At 45.1% G+C, this 15944-nt stretch overlaps 1 long non-coding RNA gene across 2 annotated transcripts in view; it reads left to right on the top strand.

Annotated features, from left to right (window-relative positions):
• Positions 1 to 13970: 13970 nt before the first annotated feature.
• The window catches only part of LOC120992205, a 120852-nt gene continuing 118878 nt past the window's right edge, over positions 13971 to 15944 (top strand). For both annotated transcript variants that reach the window (XR_005776938.1, XR_005776939.1), the window contains exons 1-2: positions 13971 to 14225; positions 14308 to 14670. This is a non-coding gene — a long non-coding RNA (uncharacterized LOC120992205). The remainder of the gene's footprint in view (positions 14226 to 14307; positions 14671 to 15944) is intronic.

Below are 15944 nucleotides of genomic sequence, written 5' to 3' on the forward strand. Positions count from 1 at the left end.
GAGCAAATGGCAGGTGTCACACATGAGCTGCCACTGGCTGACGTAAAAGTTACACAGGGGAGTACTCCTGTCTGTTTGGATAATCAAGAAATAATTTATAGCCTTTCTCTGTTCATATAGTCGCTCCAACATATGGAAGGTGGAGTTTCAATGGGTGGAAACGTTGATTATCAGACAATGTTGGGTAACAACATTCTGCCTTTGCAGCACAAGGAGGATGTGCTTTGCAGTGTAAGAGTGGCTGAAGTGCATGCTCATTTTCCTGGCCATTTTCAGGATGTCTTGCAGATGGGTGGAAGACTTCAGGAACTGCTTGACAACCAGATTGAACATGTGTGCCATGCAGGGCGCATGGATCAGCCCTCCTTGATACAGTGCCAACACCATGTTCTACCCTTTGACGATCACCATGGGTCCAATTTTGAGTTGTCACGGAGAAAGCCAAGATTCAATTTCTTGCTGAAGGACATGGAGCAGTTCCTCCCCTGTGTGACTCTGTTCGCCCAGGCAAATGAGGTGCAGAACAGTGTGACACCGCCGTGCCCTACATATGTGGTATGCTGGAGAGGCACTGTGAATTGCTCTTGCAGTGGAGGCTGAAGACATGGTGGAGGATGCGGAGGCAGAGGCGGACATTGTACCAGGACCAACCGCATGAGAACGTGGAGGCGGAAGCGGCGTGACCTGGCCAAGTAGCTGGTGTGGCTGTGCAGGAACCACATTCATCCATTGGGTCGTAAAAGACATGTATTGTCCCTGACTGTACTTACAGCTCCACACGTCAGCGCTGCCGTGCACTTTGGCAGACACCGACAGGCTCAAGGACTGGCCCACCTTCTGTACTACATACAGTACAGACCAAAAGTTTGGACACACCTTCTCATTCAAAGAGTTTTCTTTATTTTCATGACTATGAAGGCATCAAAACTATGAATTAACACATGTGGAATTATATACATAACAAACAAGTGTGAAACAACTGAAAATATGTCATATTCTAGGTTCTTCAAAGTAGCCACCTTTTGCTTTGATTACTGCTTTGCACACTCTTGGCATTCTCTTGATGAGCTTCAAGAGGTAGTCACCTGAAATGGTCTTCCAACAGTCTTGAAGGAGTTCCCAGAGATGCTTAGCACTTGTTGGCCCTTTTGCCTTCACTCTGCGGTCCAGCTCACCCCAAACCATCTTGATTGGGTTCAGGTCCGGTGACTGTGGAGGCCAGATCATCTGGCGCAGCAACCATTCACTCTCCTTCATGGTCAAATAGCCGTTACTTTCAAAGTTTTCCCAATTTTTCGTCTGACTGACTGACCTTCATTTCTTAAAGTAATGATGGCCACTCGTTTTTCTTTACTTAGCTGCTTTTTTCTTGCCATAATACAAATTCTAACAGTCTATTCAGTAGGACTATCAGCTGTGTATCCACCTGACTTCTCCTCAACGCAACTGATGGTCCCAACCCCATTTATAAGGCAAGAAATCCCACTTATTAAACCTGACAGGGCACACCTGTAAAGTGAAAACCATTTCAGGGGACTACCTCTTGAAGCTCATCAAGAGAATGCCAAGAGTGTGCAAAGCAGTAATCAAAGCAAAAGGTGGCTACTTTGAAGAACCTAGAATATGACATATTTTCAGTTGTTTCACACTTGTTTGTTATGTATATAATTCCACATGTGGTAATTCATAGTTTTGATGCCTTCAGTGTGAATCTACAATTTTCATAGTCATGAAAATAAAGAATCGTAAATAAGATTCAGCGGCTCACCCCTATCTCGTATGGATAGGTGCTCACCCTCCGGTCCTACCCTCAGGACCTCAAGGAATAATAAAACGTATAAGAAGTGAGGGGGCACACACAAGAGGAGAACACTAAGTGGATGAATAATTGATATTTAATACTTTAAAAACAAACCCCTAAAACATACATAAAATATACATCCAATTACATATACTGTGTGGCAGCCTAAAATACACTTTGGCACACTGCCCAATGTAGTGGCTGTGCAGGTGTGCGCACTAGCCAATCCAATGTATGTTATGCAGCTGCCTGCACAATGCTGTGGGTACGATGTGGTCACACACGCTGAGGAAGGGGCGTAAGACCCTGAAACGCGTCTGGCATTACAGAGTGAGCGTGGATTCAAAGAAAAGAATAAAGAAATTGGATATCAAGTTGTAAGCGCAAGAGATCTACTTCCAGATTTGAAATTACCGCCGCATAGCAGTGACGTCATCCAAGCGTCCGCCCGGAACCCCCGATCACCAGGTCACGTGGGACGCCACCGTCGGCCGTGTTTGGCCACCTGGGAAACCAGCGCTGCGGCCAGGCAGCAAGGAGGGGTGAGACCGGGATATCGTCAGCGGCTGGATATTGTAAGTAACCTGGAGGCTAGTTCATATGCGCTTCACCAGTACGCATCTCTGAACACCGGACATTGGTGTATTATCACCACCATTGCCCCATCTCATTTGGACATAGTACACCCGTACATTAGTGCTATTTTCGGGACAATCCATACAACCAGCACTATTGGGACATTGCTACATCCTTTATTCAGTATTGTATAGGTTGTCAATACACCGCATCTATAATTGTACAATTGGGACATTGTTTGCACGAACTTTGTGTGACCACATCGTACCCACAGCATTGTGCAGGCAGCTGCATAACATACATTGGATTGGCTAGTGCGCACACCTGCACAGCCACTACATTGGGCAGTGTGCCAAAGTGTATTTTAGGCTGCCACACAGTATATGTAATTGGATGTATTTTTTATGTATGTTTTAGGGGTTTGTTTTTAAAGTATTAAATATCAATTATTCATCCACTTAGTGTTCTCCTCTTGTGTGTGCCCCCTCACTTCTTATACGTTTTATGAAAATAAAGAAAACTCTTTGAATGAGAAGGTGTGTCCAAACTTTTGGTCTGTACTGTACGTGTGCAGGGCTGGTACTGCCTTTTTGGCAAAGAAATGCTTGGGACTCTCCACCTCAGCTTGGCACAAGCCAACAGTTCTCTGAAAGGTGCAGAGTCCACCACTTGGAAATAAGTAGACGCTGGACCTTTTGAGCCGAACATATGGACAGCCGGAGGTGCACTCTCACAACCGGTTGTTTAACAATTTTCCACTTGGAAAGAGAGGGACTGCAGCAACTTGGCCAGGAGCACATTCAGCTTCTGCGCCGATGGATGAGTGCACGCATACTGTTGTCTCTTGGCAATCGCTTCGTTGATCGATTGCTGATGGAATGACTGATGAGGAGTAGAAGGAGGTGCAGGAGCGTCAGGTTAGCAGATGATGGGAAGGACAGACAGCTCCCTTCGGCTGAGGTGGTGGAGCCTTGACTTCCTAAATCGGGTGCATGCCACTGGGTGGTGCAGCGGTTGCTGCGGCAGGATGGACCACCACATCGGAGCAATGGTTCTCCCAGGCCACTTTATGGTGATGCTGCATATGTTGACGCAGGGCCGTGTTGCCAACATTGGCACCCTGGCCACGCTTCACCTTCTGCCCACAGATTTTACAAATGGCCATGTTCACCTCCTCCCTTAACAAACAACTGCCACACCACCGAGTAGGTGATTTTACCCCCAATACTCCGCACTGACTGACTGCTACCGCCTTGCTTCCGTGAACACCTGCACCACTACTTTCTGGGCAGGTAGGCTCCTGCAAAGCGGGTGGTCTACCCCGGGCACGTTTGGCTCCCGACCTCGCACTGCTGCCTCCCTGCTGACTACTGGCCACGCTAGCAACTTGCTGGCTCCGCTACTGCCTCACGGGCAAGCTGCCACCCTCTTCTCTTGATTATGATAAAGCCCATAATTCACCCGACTCCCGGGCCATGCCAACTAAGGGTTGCGTCTGACAAACCCACCGACTCTTGGCTGGGAGTGTCTGATGTCACTTGGGACGAAGTGGATGACCGAGTCAACCATTCAGGAACCGCTGGGTTGCTGTCAAGACACGACCACTAGATGACACCGGGTGCTCAGGCCTCTTGCTGCGACTCCTGCTGCCACGCTCCCTTACTCTGCTGTGATCTGTGCCTGCGCCAGAAAAATTTAGGACTCTGCACCTCCCCTGTGCAGGGCCAGTCACTTCTCTGTCTGACATACTGTTACATCAAATAAATCAATAAAAAGGAAATTGAAACACCCTAAAAAAGTCTAATTTTCTCACTTCACCACACAACAGCTAATAAGCCCTTTTTTATTTTCCACTTATACACGCCAAAAAGGGCTTTAGAATATATTACTGCACCGCTGAACTGCAAATAGGCCCTTACTTTTTTCCACTTATACAGGCCACAAAAGGCTTTAGAACATATAACTGCACCGCTGAACGGCAAATAATATATATTTTTTTGCCACTAATACATGCCAAAAAGGGCTGTAATTTTCTCACTTCACCAAACAACGGCTGATAAGCCCCTTTTTCCCACTAATACAAGCCAAAAAATGCTTTAGAACATATAACTGCACCGCACAAGGGCAAATAAGAAATATTTCCTTGTAATAAACCCTGTTAATGGTTATATCAAACAGCACTTGCACCCCAATAACAAGAACAGTTTGCTGGAATTACAGAGCTGTATAATGGCAATTTAGGTCCTCAATCAGTGCATCAAGGAGCAATAGGATTGTTCCTCTTACCTAGGCTGTAACCTCCCTTACTGAACCCTGTTCTACTTCAATACTGTGGAATGATTCCTCCCTATCCTTTCCCTGAACTTCTAGACAGCAAAATAAAAGTTTTAAAGTATTTTCTACCATTGTCCCTAGCGCCTGCTGACGTCTCTCCCTGCACTAAGTACACTGGAAAATAGCTGAATCCAAGATGACTGCCGTTATTTATAGGTCTGTGACATCACAGGGCTGACTGGCTGCTGATTGGCTACATGCATGACATGTGGGTGATCCCTCGTTCCCAGAGTTCCTTGCTCCATGTCCTAACACGTGCAGCAGCCATTTTAGGAAAAAATTTGATTCGTTACCACGAAGAGTGAGGAAATTTGGATTAGGTGCAAATGGAATTTTTGATGAAATTCGGATCGAATTCCACTTTGTCAACTTTGATTCGCTCATCTCTACTGTCTTTGGAGCATCCGTAAGGCCTGTAAAGGTGGTCCCTATTTTGTATCAGTATATGCTCATGATTTGGAAGCCAAAAGCAGGAGTTCTTTGCACAGGCCTCTGCACAGTTCTTTATACCTGGCGCTAACATCGACCTATAAGACTGAGTTCACACTTAAGGTATTTGGTCAGTTATGGCCCCGTGACTGCCCAAATAAGTGAAATGTGCAGTGATTCTAAGAGCAACGCCTGTCATCTGCATGTCATACGGACTCACTACCACAGCAGACTCCCTATGCGTGTTACTGAAAGGCACAGTGTTCTACACCACTATACAGTCTCTCTGCAGCTGGGAAATAGCTGATTTTAACATGATTCATAACAAAATAAATTCAGATCAAATCAAATCTTTTTGGGAAGTTCAGAGAACTGTTCGAATCAAATTTTTTAAAAATTCGCTCATCTCTAATTATATTGTTCTATATAATGTAATGAGATATACACTCACCTAAAGAATTATTAGGAACACCATACGAATACGGTGTTGGACCCCCTTTTGCCTTCAGAACTGCCTTAATTCTACGTGGCATTGATTCAACAAGGTTCTGATAGCATTCTTTAGAAATGGTGGCCCATATTGATAGGATAGCATCTTGCAGTTGATGGAGATTTGAGGGATGCACATCCAGGGCACGAAGCTCTGGTTCCACCACATCCTAAAGATGCTCTATTGGGTTGAGATCTGGTGACTGTGGGGGCCATTTTAGTACAGTGAACTCATTGTCATGTTCAAGAAACCAGTTTGAAATGATTCGAGCTTTGTGACATGGTGCATTATCCTGCTGGAAGTAGTCATCAGAGGATGGATACATGTTCTTATTCTGTTTACGCCAAATTCGGACTCTACCATTTGAATGTCTCAACAGAAATCGAGACTCATCAGACCAGGCAACATTTTTCCAGTCTTCAACAGTCCAATTTTGGTGAGCTTGTGCAAATTGTAGCCTCTTTTTCCTATTTGTAGTGGAGATGAGTGGTACCCGGTGGGGTCTTCTGCTGTTGTAGCCCATCCGCCTCAAGGTTGTGCGTGTTGTGGCTTCACAAATGCTTTTCTGCATACCTCGGTTGTAACGAGTGGTTATTTCAGTCAACGTTGCTCTTCTATCAGCTTGAATCAGTCGGCCCATTCTCCTCTGACCTCTAGCATCCACAAGGCATTTTTGCCCACAGGACTGCCGCATACTGGATGTTTTTCCCTTTTCACACCATTCTTTGTAAACCCTAGAAATGGTTGTGATTGAAAATCCCAGTAACTGAGCAGATTGTGAAATACTCAGACCGGCCTGTCTGGCACCAACAACCATGCCACGCTCAAAATCTCTTAAATCACCTTTCTTTCCCATTCTGACATTCAGTTTGGAGTTCAGGAGATTGTCTTGACCAGGACCACACCCCTAAATGCATTGAAGGAACTGCCATGTGATTAGTTGACTAGATAATTTCATTAATGAGAAATAGAACAGGTGTTCCTAATAATTCTTTAGGTAAGTGTATATTGCCTCAAACAAAACTGGTGTAAAAGAAGATACATGTTCCAGGACTGCTGGCCCCTTCCCCTCACTTGCCATGCTCCCCTATTGGAAAAGTGGAGAGGGTGGTGGAGAAACATCACTTGCACAAATTTTTTTGTGCGGTTAATTATCTAGTCCATATTATCAGGCTCAATATCTGTCCAAATGATAGATAACAAGGCAGGATCTCTGTCCATCACTATGAGAGATTGGATCTCAGGAGATCCACCAACATTTCTTAAAGGGGTTGTCTCATCATGGACAATGGGGGGCATATACTAGCAATATGCCCCCCATTGTCCATGATGAGACAACCCCTTTGTACTTTCACACTTGCCGCAGAGGATTCCGGAAGGCAGTTCCGTCGCCGGAACTGCCTTCCAGATCTGTCAAAACGTATGCAAACTGATGGCATTTGTCAGACGGATCAGGATCCTGATCCGTCTGACAAATGCATTGATATGCCGGATCCGTCTCTCCGGTGTCATCCGGAAAAACGGACCCGGCATTTATTTTTTGTGGTTTGAGCATGCACAGACCGCAATGCCGGATCCGTTTTGCCGGAACATTCGTGGCCGGATCCAGCATAATGTAGTTCAATGGGATCCGGCATTCCAGCAAGTGTTCCGGAATTTTGGACGGAGATAAAACTGCAGCATGCTGCGGTATTATCTTCGTCCTGAAAAGGCAAAAAGACTGAACTGAAGACATCCTGATGCATCCTGAACGCATTGCTCTCCATTCAGAATGCATTAGGATAAAACTGATCAGTTATTTTCCGGTATTGAGCCCCTAGGACGGAACTCAATGACGGAAATTAATAACGCTAGTGTGAAAGTACTCTTAATACCAGGGTGTCTTATTTGTCTACAGTAGAGCAAAATACAAGTTGGGCAAATTTCTTCACCTCAGCTGAAGCAGAAATTGTCCATCTTTATGTACAAAGGGAAGGGAGGAGATTTTACCAGGCCAGGCCAACTGTCTACGTCTGCAGGTTGCTCCAACATCTTGTTTCTGAGGAGATGGAAGAACAAGTTACAATTTCTATTCCTGGTGAGATTCAGGAAAACAATGAAACATGGCAGTTGGTGAATCAGATACTTATTGTAGTGGCTGGACACCAGAGTATTTTGTTTCAGGCATGACCTCTGGTCAACTGTAAGGGCATCATTCATATTGTGGAAAACCTCAAAGAAAAAAACTTGCAACAGACGATCGTCCCTCATCCTCTGAAACCAGATTGAAAGAGGTTCAGAAATCTACTTTCCACAGCTGCCCTTTTCTACTTATTATTGCAAATTTCCTCTTTAGATGAGGGGGGAGATAAGAAGGAGGAAGAAAGGAAACTTTTAGAACGTGTTTCACAGAGAATCTGCTGTATTGCAGGCACCTTCCTCCATTGCAGCTGAAAAATTTCTGCTTTAAAGGGAGTCTTTCACCTAAAATCACCATTATAGAACACTAACATCAGGATCTTCATTACATTCCCCATATTAGAATGCTACTTACCATATTGCTGTCCATCTCTGATTTTCTCAGAAAAACACTTTTATTCAATATGTTAATTAGCTTCTGAAGGTGCCCAGGGGTGGCGTTCATGTGGCCGGTGCCCAGGCCCCTCGGTGCTTTTCATCCAAAACCTCTCCCCTTTCACCATCTGACCCGACATAGGTTCTTCTGATTACGTCCTCCTCTTAGTGAGAAATCCAGCACCAGCGCCGCTCAACAGATTTGCCGCGCCTGGGCACTTCATTCCCCATTATGGGCAGAGGCACAAGAGCGTTTAATGCGCATGTGCCGGCCCGTACATCCCGATCTAGCCGGCGTTGTGCCTCTGTCCATAATGGGGAATGAAGTGCGCAGGGGCTGGCGCTGTTGAACGGCTGGATTTCTCAGTAAGAGGAGGACGTAATCAGAAGAACCTAGGTCGGGCCAAAGGGGTGAAAGGGGATGGGTTTCGGATGAAAAGCACCGAGGGCCTTTGGAAACGGCCACATGAACGCCACCCCTGGGCACCTTCAGAAGCAAATTAACATATTGAATAAAAGTGTTTTTCTGAGAAAATCGGCGATGGACAGCAATATGGAAGGTAGCATTCTAATATGGGGAATGTAATGGAGATCTTATGGTAATTTTAGGTGAAAGACTCCCTTTAAGCATTTGCAGTCTTGTGAGATCATGCCATCTGACTACGGGCACTTCCAGTGGACCACTATGAAGCGGTCTTGATCATCTACAAGTGAAATGGGGAGGTAGCCCCATAACCAAATAACTGATGCTAGGAGAACAAAATGCATGGGCAGGGCTTCCTTGTTCCTGTGCGGGAGCTGAGAGAACAGGGTATCAGCATTTAGATGTCACCAGTTTGGATGAGCGGACGGCTGGATGTCTGGGTTCGAGGGGTTCAGCTGAACTTTGCTTCAAAGTTTGGCTCTGGTTCTGAACTTGTCCCCAACCAACGAACCCTATTGAAGTCAAGGGGGACCCAAACTTTGGGGCTGAAAAATGGCTGTAAAAAAAGTCATAGAAAGGGCTGCAAAAGAATCCAAAATAGGGGTAAGAGCAGTATAATTGTCCTGCAAACAAATGTGGATAGGGAAATGACTCAAAATAACATAAAACACATTTTTTTATTAATATGTCTGTTGAATTGTTGATTCTGGTCACAAAAGGAATCAAATAAAATTTTATGGGTCAAGGGTGACGGTTGGGTGGAAAGTTTTATTTTTTTTCTGCCATTCCAGCCCTGAAGGAAGGAGCCTCTAATGAGTATTCATGAGTAGTTATTTGCATTGTGACACATAGACAATACTAGTTAAATCATAAACTGAGTGTGCCTTGTGAGATCTAATAATACATACGGTAACTTTTATTATTCTCGTTAAAATAAGTGAGACAGTGTTACTAAAAATTCTTTCAGACGCACTACTGTGCGTGTAGCTCTTTGACAGGAGAGGAAAATTCCTATGGTCTTTTGCCCTAGTTAGGGCTTTGCGGTTGGCGGTGGGGGTTGCTTCTTGGGTGAGTTCTGCGCAAATTGCTCACTAGATACTATTCAGCTCAGTCTAATTATCTCTGACCCTAACTCTAGTCTTGAGTGGGGAGATAGGCTAACTGGCTGTAGTCGGAGCACTCGCCCTGAAAAGAGCGACCCCCCAGCTGCTGGAACCTCGGGCCTGACCTATATAACCCTTCTCCTAACAGCTGCCTACAAGCACCATCCGACACGTTTCGCCATAATACAATGGCTCATGAGGGAGCGATCTGTGCAGTGGCAGAGCTTCTTCATACAGAACGGCAGTGGCAGCTTGCTAAAAGACTCTTGTCTCCCTTTATGCTTCTGGCTCCGCCCACTTGAGTACCGCTCACCAAACCCTAGGGAGCAGAGGAGGGCCGAAGGGCAGTACTCTGCTTTCCTGGCCCAACCCGCCTTCTGGGAGTGACGCACACCAGTAAGCGGTATTGTTTCCAGGGGATTTTACCATTTTATCCACATAAATACCCGCATTTTGTCCTAGTCCCCCTACTCCTGACACAATGGTGCTCCCCTTCAACGGTGTCGTCCCCTTATGTATTTTGGGCAGGGAGTAAAACGCTCCCTGCCCAAAATACATAATGGGACGACACCGGACAAAATGCGGGTATTTATGTGGATAAAATGATCAGACCATTTGTGGAGGCTCTCCCGTCATACATACAAGATACAGCAGATGTGCTCCTGAGACTTAATGGTATATGTATTGACGAGACAATTATTTTTGCCTCCATAAATGTGGAAGCTCTTTACAGCTCAATTCAACATCATCTAGACCTGAAAGCTGTGAAGAGCTACCCTGTTTCCCCGAAAATAAGACAGTGTCTTATATAAATTTTTGCTCCAAAAGATGCGCTAGGACTTATTTTCAGGGGATGTCTTATTTTTCCATGAAGAAAAATACGGTACACATTTATTGTTGAACAAAAAAAAAGGAAATCAGGGTGGGGAGGGGGATCACTTAAAATGGCACAGGGGGATCAGAAGGGGGAATCAAAATGACACAGGGGTATCAGGGTGGGGAGGGGGATCACTTAAAATGACACAGGGGGATCAGAAGGGGGAATCAAAATGGTACAGGAGAATCATAGGGGGGGGGATTACTATAGCATTTTAGTACCCCCTTCTGATCCTCCTGTGTCATTTTGATTCCCCCCTCTGATCCCCCTGTGTCATTTTAAATGATCCCCCTCCCCACCCTGATCACCCTGTGTCATTTTAATTACCGTTTTTAGTCTCCCCCCCCCATCTTCACCAGACATCCCCCACCTTCCATCACATATTCCCCCCCCTACCTGTCACCCCGTCCCCTGTGTGTCCGTGCCAGCCAAGTTGTGAGACTCCATCAGGGCAGAGCGAGCAGCAGGCGGAAGAAGGCAGCAGCTTGTCCTGGCGGCGGCTGCGGCCAATCAGTGAGCTCCTTACATTCTGGGGTGGCTTGCTTTATAATCGGGGAGGCATTATGTCCGGCCGATGCTTTATAATCGGGGAGGCCTTATTTTCGGGGGATGCTTTATTATCGGGGAGGCCTTATTTTCGGGGGGATGCCTTATATTACAGCGATAGGCAAAACTAGAGCTAGGTCTTATTTTCGGGGGATGTCTTATTTTCGGGGAAACACGGTACCTATTATCCAGGGATGCAAGACTGGCATCACATAATACATTTATACTGGATCTCTTACAATTTTGTCTAACCAGGAACTATTTTACTTTCAATGACCACTATTACCAACAGCTCAGGGGTACCGCGATGGGAAGTCCCTGTGCGCCATCTTACGCAAATTTACTCCTGGGCTCGTGGGAGGCCAATTACATCTGGTCTGAGTCTTTAAATCAGTGGCATGAAAGTATAGTCCTTTGGTATAGATTCATAGATTACGTGTTCTTACTTTGGAAGGATACAAAACAGTCATTCATGGAGTTTGTGAAAATTATTAACATCAATGACCTAGGATTGAGATTCACCTCCGTGTGTGACCAAATATCCCTTCCATTTTTGGATGTACTAATTGAGAGGGGCCCGGACAACAATATTAAGACATCAGTTTTTCTTAAAACAACTGCGACAAACAGCCTACTCCGCTGGGAGAGTGCACATCCTTACTCCCTGCGTAAAGGTATACCAAAAGGCCAATATTTAAGGCTATGTCGCAATTGTTCTAGTATGAATAAATTCATATCGCAAGCAAATTAAGAACTAGGTTCAGGGACAGAGGTTACCCTGATGGTATCCTCGGGTCTGCGTTCGAATCAGCCTGCAGAGCAAAAAGAGAGTCACTCCTGGTCCCCAAAAAAGTAGATATAGAACCGTCATCAAATAGTCAGATCTGAATTATTGGCACATATGACAACGCACATGCGCAAGTCAGACACTCACTAATTATCGGGATACTCTTTGTGTGGATCCAGACCTTGAAGAGGTTATTGGGACTTATCCTCAGATTACCTACAGAAAAGGGCGGAGTTTAAAGGATAGGCTGGTTAACAACCACTTCTAACCCCCACAACCCACGGGGAACTGGCTGTCTAGAAGACTACTAGGTATGTTCAAATGCGGCAAATGTGCGCCCTGTAGCCAGGTAAATTCCACACACACAGGAGTGGAATACGATATCCGTGACTTTATAAACTGTGTGACAGTGGGAGTAGTTTACCTGGCACAGTGTACCTGCCCTCTAGATTACGTGGGAAAGACCAAGAGGGAGTTTAGACGCCGTATGAGAGATCATTATAATGACATCGCAAATGAAAAGGACACCTCAGTGTCGAGGCATATAAACCAAGTACATAGAGGGGATGCATTGTGCCTTAAATTTGTAGGCATTCAACATATTCCCCAATTGAGAAGAGGGGGAAGGGGGGGGGGGGGGTTGGTATAACAAGATCTTGAAGGCAGAGGCAAAGTGGATCTTTACATTAAAAACGGTAATGCCAAATGGCCTGAATGAATATCTTTCATTCAAGCCCTTTTTACAATAAAAAAGCTATTTAACGATGGAATCTAGATCAGTCAGAGTCTATAAAGACCTTGACCTGTGATCCAGGTTAGGGTCCCAACCCTGCTCCTATGAGGGATCAAAATATGATCTTGTTGCTTCTTTAGAATATGACTATCCACGCAACTGCTTTAATGCCATAATGATCTATTTCACCCGTCTCCTCTATATACTGTAGGGTAACTACATGTTTTGTGGTGTCATCTGTATGATAGGATGCATCTATGTTCAAAGATGTATCCTATCTATAACATATGGTCCCAATAAAGTAATCTAGTGTAATTTACATTAAGGTTTAACTAGGGTCTGATAAACACAGGGAATAACCTCTATAAAAGAAATAGGACTGAATTAAATAACCTAATCAGCCAGAATTAATTTCTAAGTAGGGTCAACTTTTGGAATGACTTATAGCACAAATCTGACAAAGTAGTCATCGTGCACATAAATCTTATATAATGGAGATCGTAAAGGAACACTATTTGGAACTGTTTTCTATCGCTAAAGAAGCCTGATCGCCACCTGTGTTCTGACAGCGCCGGCATAAACAGGAAGTGAGCGACAAGGCTTGCTGCTGGGGACGCGCTGTAGGATCCCCATGGAAACAATACCGCCCACTGGTGTGCGTCACTCCCAGTAGGCGGGGTGGGCCAGGAAAGCAGAGTACTGCCCTTCGGCCCTCCTCTGCTCCCTAGGGTTTGGGAAGCAGTACCCAAGTGGGCGGAGCCAGAAGCGTAAAGGGAGACAGAGTCTTTTAGCAAGCTGCCACTGCCGTTCTGTATGAAGAAGCTCTGCCACTGCACAGATCGCTCCCTCATGAGCCATTGTATTATGGCGAAACATTTCGGATGGTGCTTGTAGGCAGCTGATAGGAGAAGGGTTATATAGGTCAGGTCCGAGGTTCCAGCGGCTGGGGGGGGGTCGCTCTTTTCAGGGCGAGTGCTCTGACTACAGCCAGTTAGCCTATCTCCCCACTCAAGACTAGAGTTAGGGTCAGAGATAATTAGACTGAGCTGAATAGTATCTAGTGAGCAATTTGCGCAGAACTCACCCAAGAAGCAACCCCCACCGCCAACCGCAAAGCCCTAACTAGGGCCAAAGACTATAGGAATTCTCCTCTCCTATCAAAGAGCTACACGCACAGTAGTGCGTCTGAAAAAAAAAAATTGTAACACTGTCTCACTTATTTTAACGAGAATAATAAAAGTTATGTATTATTAGATCTCACAGGGCACACTCAGTTTATGATTTAACTAATATTGAGACCACTGAGCTACTAGATAGGCTGTCAACACCTACAGCCTATCTTACATTGGGTTATTCATAGACGATTCTAGCCCCCATGCAGAGCAGAATACGTATATTTGCTACATTATATTGGGTTAAATACAAACAGAACAGTCTAATGACATTAACATGTTATTTTATCTACTTCACATCTTTCACATGACTGTGACTAGGTGTCTGGATTTAGTCACTGACAAACCTAATACAGAATGAATGCCATGAAGCAGGTGTTTCTTCTCCTCATCTGTGAAGGTAAGTAGTCTCACTGTTACATAACAATCCGATATAATGAGATTCTGTGACTCCAGCCTCTTGTCCTGCTGATTGTTTCCAGGCTTCTATCTGGGTTCTGTGTGTCAGGAGTGGACGTTCCCTTCTACAATCACTGCTCTGATCGGCTCCTGCGTGGAGATTCCTTGTACATATCATCCTGCCAGGACCTCAGGGACGTCCCGCACTGTGTGGTACTTATATGATGCTATAAGAGATCCAGAGATCCTAAACACCAGGGACTCATCTTCAGTAAGGGCAGAATACAGAGACCGGACCTCACTGGTACCAGGAGAGAACAGCTGCACCCTGCGGATAGACCCTGTGAGAGGAGGAGATGATGGTGAATATTATCCAGGGATCGCAGAAGAAGAACGCACACCTGCATTTCAGAGACGTCCTAGAAGAGTTTATCTCCGTGTCACAGGTAAATGTATAATATAATGAATACCAGAAACCACTGGAAATTTTCCAATTTGGGTTGTGTCATAACATCGATTGCTACAGATGAGCACATTTCTTGAAATTTCTTTCAGATCCGGTTCTATTGATTTAGCTGTCGGATTCCATTCAACCTGAATAAATTAAAGGGCTTCTGTCACCCCACTAAACTCATAAAAAAAAATTTGTGTACTTAAAATCCCTATCCTGCCATATTGCCATACATTATGTTTTTAATAATTTTCGTTCAGTAGATTTAGCAAAAAACGTACTTTTATGATATGCTAATTACCTTTCTACCGGAATAAACAGGAAGTGAGCGACAAGGTAGCAGCCGCAGAAAACCGCCCCCTCCTTCTGTTGATTGACAGGGCCAGCAGCGATCTCCTCCTCCGGCCAGCCCTGTCAGCATTTCAAAAATCGAGCGCCTGTGTTGATTCGGCGCAGGTGCTCTGAGATAAGGAGGCTCGCCTCCTCAGCACTCCCTCAGTGCGCCTGCGCCGATGACGTCACCGAAAGAGAAGGAGGGGGTGGTTTTCTGCGGCTGCTACCTTGTTGCTCACTTCCTGTTTATGCCGGTAGAAAGGTAATTAGCATATCATAAAAGTAAGTTTTTTGCTAAATCTACTGAACGAAAATTATTAATAACATAATGTATGGCAATATGGCAGGATAGGGATTATAAGTACACAAACAAAAAAAAAATTAGTTTAGTGGGGTGACAGAAGCCCTTTAAGCTCAAAACAAATATAACCAATTGTCATTTCATTGGATTGTATAAAACCCCATTCGTTATCGCCAAATGGCAACCCCTGGCTTAAAGGGGTTGCCCCACAACAAATATTCTACATTGTTCAAACCAGAACCTGGATCTGAATACTATGGTATTTGCATGCAATTACATTTAGGACAGCCACTGAGTTATTCACTGAAATGTATCTGTGGAGCACCACCTGCTGTTTTTCTAAATTCTCTGTCCTCACATGCTCAGTACCATCATTCAACTGCCAGAAGCTGCAGCAGAAAGGACACTAAGCCCCTGAGAAAGTGCAAGACATCTCAGCTGCAAGCTTGCCATAAATCTAGCAAAGCAATTAGAGAAGTGAATGGGGAGATCTCTGGATCTGTGTGAGGTACAGGACTGGTTTGTTAGAAAGAAACTGTAATGTTCAGTGGCGCAGCTGGAACTGACTGGGCCCCACAGCAACTTTGAATTGGGCATCCCCTAACACCTTCTTCACAACCCCCTCCCCCCGTGCA

The sequence above is a fragment of the Bufo bufo genome, chromosome 1, assembly GCF_905171765.1.
Source record: "Bufo bufo chromosome 1, aBufBuf1.1, whole genome shotgun sequence".
In the NCBI taxonomy this organism is placed as follows: Eukaryota; Metazoa; Chordata; class Amphibia; order Anura; family Bufonidae; genus Bufo; species Bufo bufo.